General features: G+C 52.9%; 1 long non-coding RNA gene across 2 annotated transcripts; it reads left to right on the forward strand.

The window, feature by feature from the left end:
- The first annotated feature begins 2,385 nt into the window (after nt 1-2,385).
- LOC115286331 lies at nt 2,386-9,192 on the forward strand. Of its 2 annotated transcripts, none has more exons than XR_003906000.1 (3): nt 2,386-2,411; nt 3,910-3,996; nt 8,133-9,192. It is a non-coding gene; the product is annotated as an uncharacterized LOC115286331 (long non-coding RNA). The 2 variants fall into 2 exon arrangements; XR_003905999.1 differs by lacking the exon at nt 2,386-2,411 and adding an exon at nt 2,440-2,571.
- Nucleotides 9,193-11,353: the final 2,161 nt, after the last annotated feature.

The following is an 11,353-nucleotide window of genomic DNA, read 5'->3' on the forward strand; positions in this document are numbered from 1 at the left end:
GCGGGCGGGAGCGAAGGCCGGGCCGCGCCCCCGCCGCGACTTTCCTCTTCCCCGCGGCCGGAGGAGGGACCGGGAGGGGCGGCTGCGGCCCAGGTGCGTTAACCCCTTCGGCGCCCCCGGCCCTCCCGCCCCTCGGCCGCGAGGCCAAGCCCTCCGCACTGCGGCGAGCGCCAGTGGCCCATTTCCGAGAGGCGGATCCCGAGGCCCTAGGGGGAGTGGCCCGGTGGGGGACCCCGGAGCCCACGAGGGTCACTCCCGTCATCCCTGTCCCCGGGCACTCGGTTTCCTCCGCGGAGCTTCTGTGGGGTCGTCGGCCCTTCTGCACGACTGTGAGCCAGGACACCACCCACCTCCAACCTTCCTGGCGCCCCACGGTCCCCACCGGCTCTCTGGCCCCGTTAGGACGTTTTTCCGTGGTAGGGGAGGCAGGGGAGGACAAAGCTTCCTTTCCCCCCCTCCGCTTCCCTTTGCCTTCTCCCCTCCCCCCTTTCCCAAGGAGGCCTCCCGGCACCCCGCTGTTGAGGTCCCCTGGGCCAGCAGCGTAGGGCTAGTCTGCGGGGAAGAGGGGCTGAGGGGAGCAATGTCTGTGAGATCAGGAGGCTAGGCTGCCTGCTCTGGAAGCCATTTTCTGTGCCCCGAAGTGGAGGCCCTCTCCTGCTCCGGGGTCCCTCTGCCTCAGAGAGCTCCCCTCACCACCAAGGGAAGGCCTGCTTGCCTGGCCCCAACCTTTTCTCTTTGCATCCATCAACAAGTATTTCACTCAATCCGCTTTTTTGTGCCCGGCCTTCATTAATCTGCTTTGTATGCCAGAGCCAGCGGTTCCTAGGGAGAGGGCTCAAGCAGACATAGGACAAAGAGGGGGCAGTCTTGGCCCAGCAGGGTCTGGGGTGATGGGTGTTTCCATTCAGGTGACTTCCAGAATCCTCTAGCAGGTAAACACCTCTGCCGGTTTGGCGGTTGCCCACAGGTCTGTTCTAGTCTTGTTGCCCGTGGAGATCCCATTGCTGAGCTTAGAGCAGGACCTCAGAAATGCCCATAGGATGGAAATGGGAGCACTACCAGTCCAATAAATAATAGCTAACATTCATCAGTCAGTGACAATATGCCAAGCATGATTCCAGGCTCACACACGAATCACTCAATCCTAGAGGCATGTACTATTTTATTCCCAGTTATGAAGGAGGAAATTGAGGAGGAAAACCCAGTGGGCCAAGTCTCATAGCAAACAAAGCCAGGAGGCCTGCCTGGCTCCGTGAAGTGGGCCCTGAGCCCCTTTCCAGGGGACAGCAGCGGCAGGGAGTTATTTTCCTGCCAAGGGGTTCTTTTTTTTTTTTTTTAATATTTATTTATTTTTGAGAGAGAGAGAAAGAGAGAACAGGGGATGGTCAGAGACAGAGACACAGAATCCGAAGCAGGCTCCAGGCTCCGAGCTGTCAGCACAGAGCCTGATGTAGGGCTTGAACTCACAAACTGTGAGATCATGACCTAAGCCAAAGTCAGTCGCTTAACCAACTGAGCCACCCAGGCGCCCCCTGCCAAGGGGTTCTTTATGGAAGCCGGAGGTCCCTGAGTCCAGAGGCTGGTGGTAGGAAGTCTGATGAGACTTCTGCCAAGCTGGGCACCCAGGACCCTTAGCGGGGGGTGAGGGGCCTCTTTATTTTATTTTTTTTATAAAGAATTTATTTTAAGTAATCTCTACACCCAACATGGGGCTCAAACTCACAAGCCTGACATCCAGAATCACGTGCTCTCCTGACAGAGCCAGCCAGGAGCCCCCAGCTCTGCCTTTAAAAGGCTGCAGGGCTCCTGGGAAGAGGAGGAAAAAAACCTAAGATGCAATAGAATTTGCCTTCGTGTTGCAAGTTCCAATCAGGGAATGTGAAGAGCCTTCCAGGCAGAATTCCAGAGAAGAACCCTGGGGCCAGCGCTGGCTCTTTCTAATGGCCCTTCCCACCTGCTGGAGCAGAGGGAGGGTCTGACTTGCAGCCCAGAGCCCCTCTTAGGCTTGGTTGCCAGCCCCTGCCTCACTGGCCACCTGGCCCACAGAGCACCCAGCACTGCCCTCCACTGCCCGGGCTTCTGGGTTCTGCCCCTCACCTTGCAAGTGTGGCCTGGAGGGATGGCCAGGACCTCCTGTCCAGCCTCAGCACTGGCCTCTCTTACCCAGGAGCTGTGGGGTTTCCTCAGGTGCCTGGGAGGGGCAGACACACTGCCCCTGGGAAGGGTTTTGGAGCCCAGGTTCTGAGACTGGAGGGGTGGGGGTGGGGTCAGAACTCTACACTTCCGGGCTGTCTGTAGGGGCAGGTGGCTTATCCCCTTGAGACCTCAATTTCCTGCCAGCACTGGGTTACACGAGATGACGCATGTGGCGTGCGTAGATTAGTGTCTCCTACACGGTGGCATTATCACAGGTTGGCTGCTGTTGATATTATTGTTAATATTTGGCCGGACCCAAAGGCCCCAGAACCCACCGGGGCTCAACGGGGTGGTGATTGGGGGAGCCGCTAGAGGCCAACTGCGTGTTTGCCAGTGGAATTCGGTTCAGTTTGTCATCGTGGGTTCATTTGATCTGTGCGTACCTAGGTGGAACTAGGGGGTGGGGAAGGGATGAAAGTTAAATATTCAGTCCCTGACTGTAGGGGGGAGGGTGGGGGTTGTGGGAGCCCAGCCAGCCCCTGGTCTGTGCTCACCCTGCAGGCGGCTTGGACCTGTCCCTATCAGGAAGCTCTCTGAGGCTCACCCAGTCTGGCTCATTCCACCTGTCCCAGCCCCTGTGGGCAGAGCCCCAACGGATTCCTGTGATTATCTCAAACCACAGTCGCGGTGGTTAAGCAAGGCCCCCCGAGAAGGGGGAGGTCAGGCTGCAGATGGAATCTTCCCGGCCCCACAGCCCTGGCTGAAGGCTGTAGAAGCTGCAGATCCCCGGTCCCAGGCGGTGGGGGGCTGGGGTGTGGCTGGGTGAGGGCAGTGGTCTGTCTGGAGCCTGGAGGAAGGCTGGGGGAATGGGAAGGGTAGTCGTGTAAGCAGCAGGAGTCCCTGTCCCGTGCAGGGGTGGCAGTCCCCTCTTTCAGGCTGCCTTGGAAGAGGGAGCTCAGAGAGCCCTGGGGAGGGAGAAACTCAGAGAAGCTCCCTTTCCTGCAACTTCCCCTTTCCCCACACCTCCTTTGCACCTTCCCTCTCCTTCCCTTCCCATCCCTGCTCCCTCTTTCCTCTGCCATTTCCCTTTCTCAGTTCCTATTCCCACTTTCTTTTATAATTGCTCCATCAACCCTCTGGAATTGTTTGGAATCCAGATCCTGCTGGCTTGCCACTGTGGGCTTTCGCGGTGAGGGGAGAAGCGGGGGGAGGGGGGATTGAGGGCCTGCAGAGGTTCAGGTGTGGGGAGACATCTGAAAGGCCAGGGGTTGTCCTGGGTCAGCCTTTGACTGGACAAAGCAGGGCTGACTTGGGGCCCAGAGAACCTGAATGCGGGGTGTGGGGAGCCCTGGGCGCCTTACAGACGCCAGGGTGGGGAGGCGTCTCTTGAGGAAAGTGGGGGCAGAGTTGGGGAGAGCTGAGGAATTCGCTCTTCCCAGCCAAGCAGGTGGCCGTGTGGGAAGCCCTGGTGGGTTTGTGAGCATGAGAGGGGGCGGGGATGGCCACGGCCTCTGTGTGCGGTCTGCGGGACAGCCAGGAGCATTCAGTGCCAGGCGAGGGTGCTAGTGTTCACCCAGGATACCCAGGCCCGTGGCAGAGGCCAGGATTATTTAGGGCTCTTCTGGTGTGAGAGACAGAAGCCCAACTCACACTAGCTCAAGCAAGAAGAATATATTTGCTCCTCTTTTCGGAAACCCCTCTCTTGCTCTCTCTTGTCTCCTCGCAACCCACACCCCAGAGTAGGTCCATCTCCTGTCTCCTCTGCATCCACAGGCTCCTTCCAGGAGGAGGACGAGGAGAGAGCCGGGTATGCCGATGGCCTCAGGCATTTGTCCTCTATCTTGATCCCAGAGCAAAGAGGTATTTTGTGTTTTTTTGTCCCCTCCCAACCTCCATAAGGGAAAGTCTCACTGGTTTTGCCTCAGTCACATGCCCAAACCTGGGTCCTTGGTTGTGACTGGCTAGGCCTGGCTCGCAAGTCCCCTGTGGTGGCTGGGGCAGGGCCTTGGGACTAGCAGTCCAACCAGGAACAACCTTGGGGGGAGGGGTCCCTCAAAGGAAGCTGCTGTTATCAAGAAAGCAGAGGCACAGTGTCTTCTCACGGGTGCCAAATCCCCTCGGACTCTCAAATCAAACCTGTGAGATCGGGGGCTTCAGAAGGAAGAAGAAAGGAGGAGGTGGCTGTGTGGGAAATGTTCCCACCCACACACTTTCCCGACACATCCTTCTCTCCTGGGAGGGAGGAGCCCCCGGCTGGCCAGTGGAGGGCGGACGCAGCTCCTCCTTTGAGGACTGGCCACTGTCTGGCACTTTTCCCTTGCCTGGGCCCCCACAGGCTGGTCTGGGGGTCAGCCAAGGCCACACATGGCTTTGGGGGGGTGTGGAAGCCAGTCAGGTGAGGCTGGAGCTGGGCAGCCAGAAAGAGAAGGCAGGCCCCGAGTTGACAAAGGCCCAGGAACAAGGGTCTGGGTGGGCCTGGGAGAAGCAGGCTGGAGGGGCCCGGCCGGAATGGAAGGAGCATTTCCCAAGTGCAGCGCTGGCCCTGGGCCAGCTCCTGTCAGCAGGGTGTGCTGGGCACGCACATGGACACACTTCTCTCTCCCAGACACAGACACGGCGAGAGGCGAATGCACGCTCAGAGCGGAGCAACGCAGGTGGCAAACGACACAGACCCAGGCACACACAGGCGCCAGGAACATACATTCGCATGTGGGCGTCCTGAGACACACACCGACTCGTACACACAGCCAGCCAGACACACGGAGGCACACACAGGGAAGCATGCACACGCTCACACACACACACCTGGACATACCCACAGACACACCCACATACAGACATTCATCACACACGGAGACATGCCTAGAGAGACACATATGTTCACACACATACACTCACACGCCCGAGGTTTTTCCAGGTGGGAGGGGCCTTCCCTAACCACCTCATCTGCTACCAGTGAAACCCCACCTGGCAGGCCCACGGGCACCACCACAAGATGAGACAGGTCCCTACTGTATCCATGAATGGTCTCTTTTGATCTGTCCCCAGGTCCTCAAGTCTGTGCCCGTCCCTGCCTCCAGGAGCCTCTGGGCACTGCCCACAGGCCCTTAGTACCACCCATATCTACCCCTAGTCCCTCTGCCAGCCACCCTGGCCTTCTCCCATTTACCAAGATCCCAGCTTGCTTCTGCTCAAATGCATTCCCAACTTCTGAGTCGAGTGAATTCCTGTTCATCTTTCAAAACCCAGCTCAAATATCCCCTCCCTTGTGGTGGATGCTTGTGCCCTTGGCTGGCATCACGTCTGTCTGTTCCTCCTCCATCGATTGCACCAAACTGGATACAGGGGAGCTCGGGGGAGGGAAAGGGGGGCACGGACACCTATCTGTTGAATAGCTGAGGGAATGAACTGCCCGTATCGGTCACCTGGAGGACAGCCTGGCAGGGAGAAACGCCGTCTTGCTTTGGTCACATTCAGGGGACAACTGGGTGTGCCTACCCCGGAGAGGCTTGGCAGCCCGGAGCCCTGCCCCACCCCCAACACACACGTTTAAATTCACACTGACACTCATTCACATGTGTGCGGGTGGGCATTGTGCCCCCTTGTCCTGGCCAGCTGGGCTGCCCCTTCCCCCAGGCCACCAATGACTCACGTCCCCACCCGCCACGGGCTGCTGGGGCACACACAGCCTCCTTTCAGCCCCTCGGCCTCAAACACTAGCTTAGTCTTCCCTGCCCGGCACCTCCCCTTCCCCAGAGCCAGCCTGCCCTCCCGGCCTGGCAGCTTAGCCCCAACGGGGGACCACGCCGAGGCCTCCTTCCTCTCCAGAGCACAGGGCTCTCTGTCTCTCGTCACCCGGCTTCTGTCCAAACCAGCCTTGAATGGCTGCCTTTTCATGGCTCAGAGCCTGGCCAGGTGCATTCTGGGCGCCCTGCTCCCGCCAGTGTCGGCCAGGAAGCTATCGGCCCTGTTGCTGCTCCCACTGAGGCACGAGAGCCAGAGGGGCCAGTGGGACTCAGCTTCGGAAATCCCTTTCTCCCAGGCTCTGGGCAGGGGCCTCCTCGCGCCTATAGAAGCTCTTCACACACACCTTTCCATCTGTCTCCTTGTGAGGCCTAGAGAGTCTGGCCAGACACAGATTATTATTGTTATTCCCATTTTACTGAGGGCACAACCGGGTAAGAAAGGTCAGCCTGCTGGAGAGTGGTCAAGCTGGAACCCAGTCATGGTGAAGAGGGGTTAATAACGCAGTGCACCTCACGGGACTGCACTGAACGTGATAGGGGGCCGAGCCAGCACCCTGAAGGGTTCCGCACATCGGCACCACATTGTGAGAGTCCCCAGAGCAGCTCTGGCTGTATTTCCAGCACCTGACCCTTCTTTTGGGGACAGAACTCCCCTTCCAGTTTGGGGCTCGGCTCTCAGCCAAGGCGGGCCAGTCACAGTCCCTTCTGCCTTCTCTTTCCCCAAGAGTGTGCTCAGTCCAAGGGACAGGCCTGTGACCTGCACTGGGCCAGTTAGGGCTCCGCCCTCGGGAGTCTGAAAGTGAACTGGGGGAGGGGCACCCCTTTCCTCTCTGGTCAAGGGGGTTTTGAGGGTGTTACTCAACATATTGGGGGAGGAAGCGTGTCACATGCACCCCATACCCCCTTCACGCTGTGGCAGGAGAGAGAACAAGCAACACCCAGAGACCTTGTGGTCAGCAAGTAGAGTCCCTCCCTCAGAGACATCCATGCCCTCATCCGCAGAACCTGTGCTCATGTTAAGTTACAGGCAAAAAGGATGCAAATGTAACTAAGGTTATAGACCCTATAGGCTGGATAACCAGGTGGGCCCAATCTAATTGCAAGAGCCCATGGAAGTAGAGAACCTTCCCTTCCCAGCCAAAAAGATGCAGCTGAAAGGAAGATCAGGGAGACTCCAGGCGTGAGAGGATTTGGTATGCCTTACGGGTCCTGAAATATAGGGAGCCACTCATGGCCTCGAGACCAGAGAGAGGCGTGGCCCCCAGCTGACAGCCAGCAAGGATACAAGGACCTCAGTCCTGCAGCCATAAGGAACTGCGTTCTGCCCACAGACTTAAAAGCAGATTGCCCCAGAGCCTCCGAATAAGAGCCCAGCTGGCTGACATCTTGATTTTGACCTCGTAAGATTCTGAGCAGAGAAACGAGCTGATCTACAGAGCGTGAGAGGATACATCTGAGTTGTTGAAAGCCACTAAGTTTGTGGTAATTTGTTACAGCAGGGTGAGGAAGATAGTATGCACCCTAAGAGCTAGTGCAACACTGCCACCCCTAATCTGGTTACAGGTGCCAATAATTTTTTTGATTAATTAATTTTCTAATGTTTATTTTTGAGAGAGAGAGAGACAGAGTGTGAGAAGGCAAGGGGCAGAGAGACAGGGAGACACACACAGAATCTGAAGCAGGCACCAGGCTCCAAACTGTCAGCACAGACCCTGACGCAGGGCTCGAACTCACAAACTGCAAGATCATGACCTGAGCTGAAGTCAGACGCTTAATGGACTGAACCACCCAGGTGCCTCAGGTGCCAATAATTTTTTGTTGCTGGTTTTTGTGACCCTCAACTGAAGACTTTTAGCTCAGGCCATTATTGTTATCTCCTTCGCTGCTTCCCCCCCACAGCCTGCCCTCACAGGCATGTAGGAGACAGAGCACTAGAACTTGAGACAGACACACGAGCTTAGGAGAGCAAAGACCTCACGGTCTTTACAGGCTTGAGGCGGCTCTTCCAGAAGGCGCAGGTGGCCTGGCTCTGGCCTGTCCTCACCAAGCTGGATCCCTCCCTTCCTCGCAGCAAGGCTGAGGTCAACGGGGAGAAAGCCAGTGTGTGGGAGCCAGGGAGGAATGACTTATCTGAAAACTTTCTGTGGTGGCCTGGTCCAAGCCTGTAAAGGCTGGCAAGGTCAAAAGACATAGGGGGTTCTGGTCCAAGATGGCAACATAGGACACCTCTGATCTCACTTTCTCCCACAGACACCCCGACTCTATAGCTACATGGGAGCAGCTCCCTCCGAAGGAAGTTCAGAATCCAACTGGGCGATAACTACGCTTCAGGAGAACGACAAAAGATCTACATCGAAAAGGTAGAAAAGTCTGAGATACACTCTCACTGTGTACGTCACCCCCGGCACAGTGGCATGCAATTGAGAAGGGACTCACAACTCCAACTTGTCCCCAAGGAGCCAAGTGTTGATCCAATATCCAACACCCCAACTTTTAAGACTTCCACCTGAAGGATGGCCCCCCCCCCAACACCTAGCTCTGAAAGCCTACAGGGCTCATGTCTCTGAGATCCACCACACTAGAGCAAACAAAGAAAGGGCTACCTTTCCCCCCGGCCCGAGGGCTCTATATCAAAATTCCAGTGGCATTTTTCACAGAAATAGGAAAAACAAAACCAAAATTTGTATGGAACTATGAAAGACCCTGAAATGCCAAAGCAATCTTGAGGAAGAGGAACGAAGATGGAGGCGTCCCTCTTCCTGACTTCAAACTATACTACAAAGTGATAGTGATCACAACTGTAGTGTTGGCATAAAGATTGACACATAGATCAATGACACAGAATCGAGAGCCCAGAAATAACCCCCATATGTATGCTGAGTAAATTTACAATAAAAGAACCAAGAATATACAGTGGGGAAAGGATAATCCCATCAATAAACAGTGCTGGCGAAACTGAATATCCACATACAAAAGAATGAAATTGGACCCTCACCTTACACTATGCCCAGAGTCAACCCAAAATAGATTAAAGACTTGAATGAAGTACAACCTGAAACCATAAAACTTCTAGAAGAAAACATAGAGGGTAAGTTCCTCAACATTAGTCTTAGCCATTTTTTGGATTTAACACCAAAAGAAAGGCAACAACAAAAAATTAAACAAGGTGGGACTCTATCAAATCAAAAACCTTCTGCACAGCAAAGGGAAACCATCAGAAATTGAAAAGGCAACTTACGGAATGGGAGAAAATACTTGCAAATTGTGTATCTGATAAGAGGTTAACACCCCAAATAGATAAAGAACTCCTACAACTCAATAGCAAAAAATCTGATTAAAAGGCAGGCAAAGGAACTCAATAGATATTTTCCCAAAGAAGGAAAGGTTGGTCAACGTTACTAATCATCAGGGAAGGAAAACCAAAATGACAAAAGACAAGAAATAACAAGTCTTGGTGAGGATTTGGAGAAAAGGGAACATTTCCTTGTGCATGCTTGGCAGGAATGTAGATTGCATAGCTACTATAAAAATAATATCGGGGCACTTGCCTGGCTCAGTTGGTAAAGCATGTGACTCTTGACCTAGGGGTTGTGAGTTTGAGCCCCACATAGGGCATAGAGGTTATTGAAAAGAAAAGAAAAGAATACAGGTTTTTTTGGACATTTTATTTATTTCTTTAAATTTATTTTTTAAAATTTACACCCAAGTTAGTTACCATATAGTGCAACAATGATTTCAAGAGTCGATTCCTTAATGCCCCTCACCCATTTAGCCCATCCCCCCTCCCACAACCCCTTCAGCAGCCCTCTGTTTGGTCTCCATATTTAGAGTCTCTTATGTTTTGTCCCCCTCCCTGTTTTTATATTATTTTTGCTTACTTCCCTTATGTTCATCTGTTTTGTATCTTAAAGTCTTCATATGAGTGAAGTTATATGATATTGGTCTCTCTTGACTAATTTCGCTTAGCATAATACCCTCAGTTCCATCCACGTAGTGGCAAATCAGAAGTTTAAAAAAAAATAAAACGTGAAACTATCATATGATTCAGCACTCCCACTTCTGGTTACATATTCAAGGGAAATGAAAACAGTATCTCAATGGGATAGATGCACGGCCGTGTTCATCACAGCATTATTCACAATAGCCAAGTTATGGAAACAACTTAAATGTCTGGCAATGGCCACTTGCATAAATGTGTACACACACACAGACACACAGGAATATTATTCAGACATGAGAAGGAAAGATACCATGGATGGGACTTGAGGGCATTACCCTAAGTGAAATAAACCGAGAAAGACAAATACTGCATGGTATCACTTATATATGGATTCTTTTTTTTTAATATTTATTTTTGAGAGAGAGAGAAAGAGAAAAAAGAGAGAGAAAGCACGTGTGAATGGGGGAGGGGCAAAGAGAGAGGGAGACACAGAATCCGAAGCAGGCTCCAGGCTCCGAGCTGTCTGCACAGAGCCCAGCGCGGGGCTCGGACTCACTGTGAGATCATGACCTGAGCCTAAGTCAGACGCTTAACTGACTAAGCCACCCAGGTGCCCCACTTATATGTGGATTCTTAAAAAAAAACAAAACAAAACTCAGAAACAGATAGAAAAGGGCTCTGGGGAGCAGAAAAAATGAGGGGTTCGTGAAAGGGTACAAACTTTCAGCTATAAGATGCATAAAAGATCTGGGGATCTAATGAAAAACACGGCAATGATAATAGACAGTGTTGTATAATTGAAATTTGCCAAGACAGTAAAACTTAAATGTTCTTACACACACACACACAAAAGATAAATATGTGAGGTGCTGGATGTGTTCATTAACCCGATGGAGGGAAGCCTTTCACAATGCCTATATATATGAAGTCACCATGATACTCTAAACATCTTATAATTTTATTTTGTCAATTATACCTCAATAAAGCTGGAAAAAAAAGACATAGAAAACCATGACTCAGAGGAAGATTTGTAGCAACAGGACATGAAGGGCTGGTGTTTTACTATGTGCAGAGATTACCCAGATAGAAAAAAACAGGAAGGTCCAAGGAAAGAAATGACCCAAAGGGAATGAGGAGGCAGTTCTTAAAGGAGATGTAAAGAGAACTCACAGGCAAATGAGAAAGTAATAAAGAGGAGGTAGAAGGAAAGAAGTGAGGAAGGAGGAAAAGAAGAAAAGAAGGAAGGAAGGAAGAGAGGCAGGAAGAAAGGAAGAAAAGAAGGAGAGAAGAAAGGAGGGAAGGAGGGAAGGCAGGAAAGAGGGAGGGAAAGAGGGAAGGAGGTAGGAGAGAAGGAAACAAGGAGGGAAAGAAGAAAGGAAGGAGGGAAGGAAGGAAGGAAGGAGGGAAGGAAGGAAGGAAAGCAGAAGGAAGGAAGGAGAGAAATGCCATTTTTCACTGAGTGACGGGAGATAATGGCATCTGAGCCCCTAAGTTGCCCGCTTCCCCATCCCAGACTGTCCTCCTGCAGCTG

This window comes from Suricata suricatta, chromosome 3, assembly GCF_006229205.1.
Source record: "Suricata suricatta isolate VVHF042 chromosome 3, meerkat_22Aug2017_6uvM2_HiC, whole genome shotgun sequence".
NCBI classification, from domain to species: Eukaryota; Metazoa; Chordata; class Mammalia; order Carnivora; family Herpestidae; genus Suricata; species Suricata suricatta.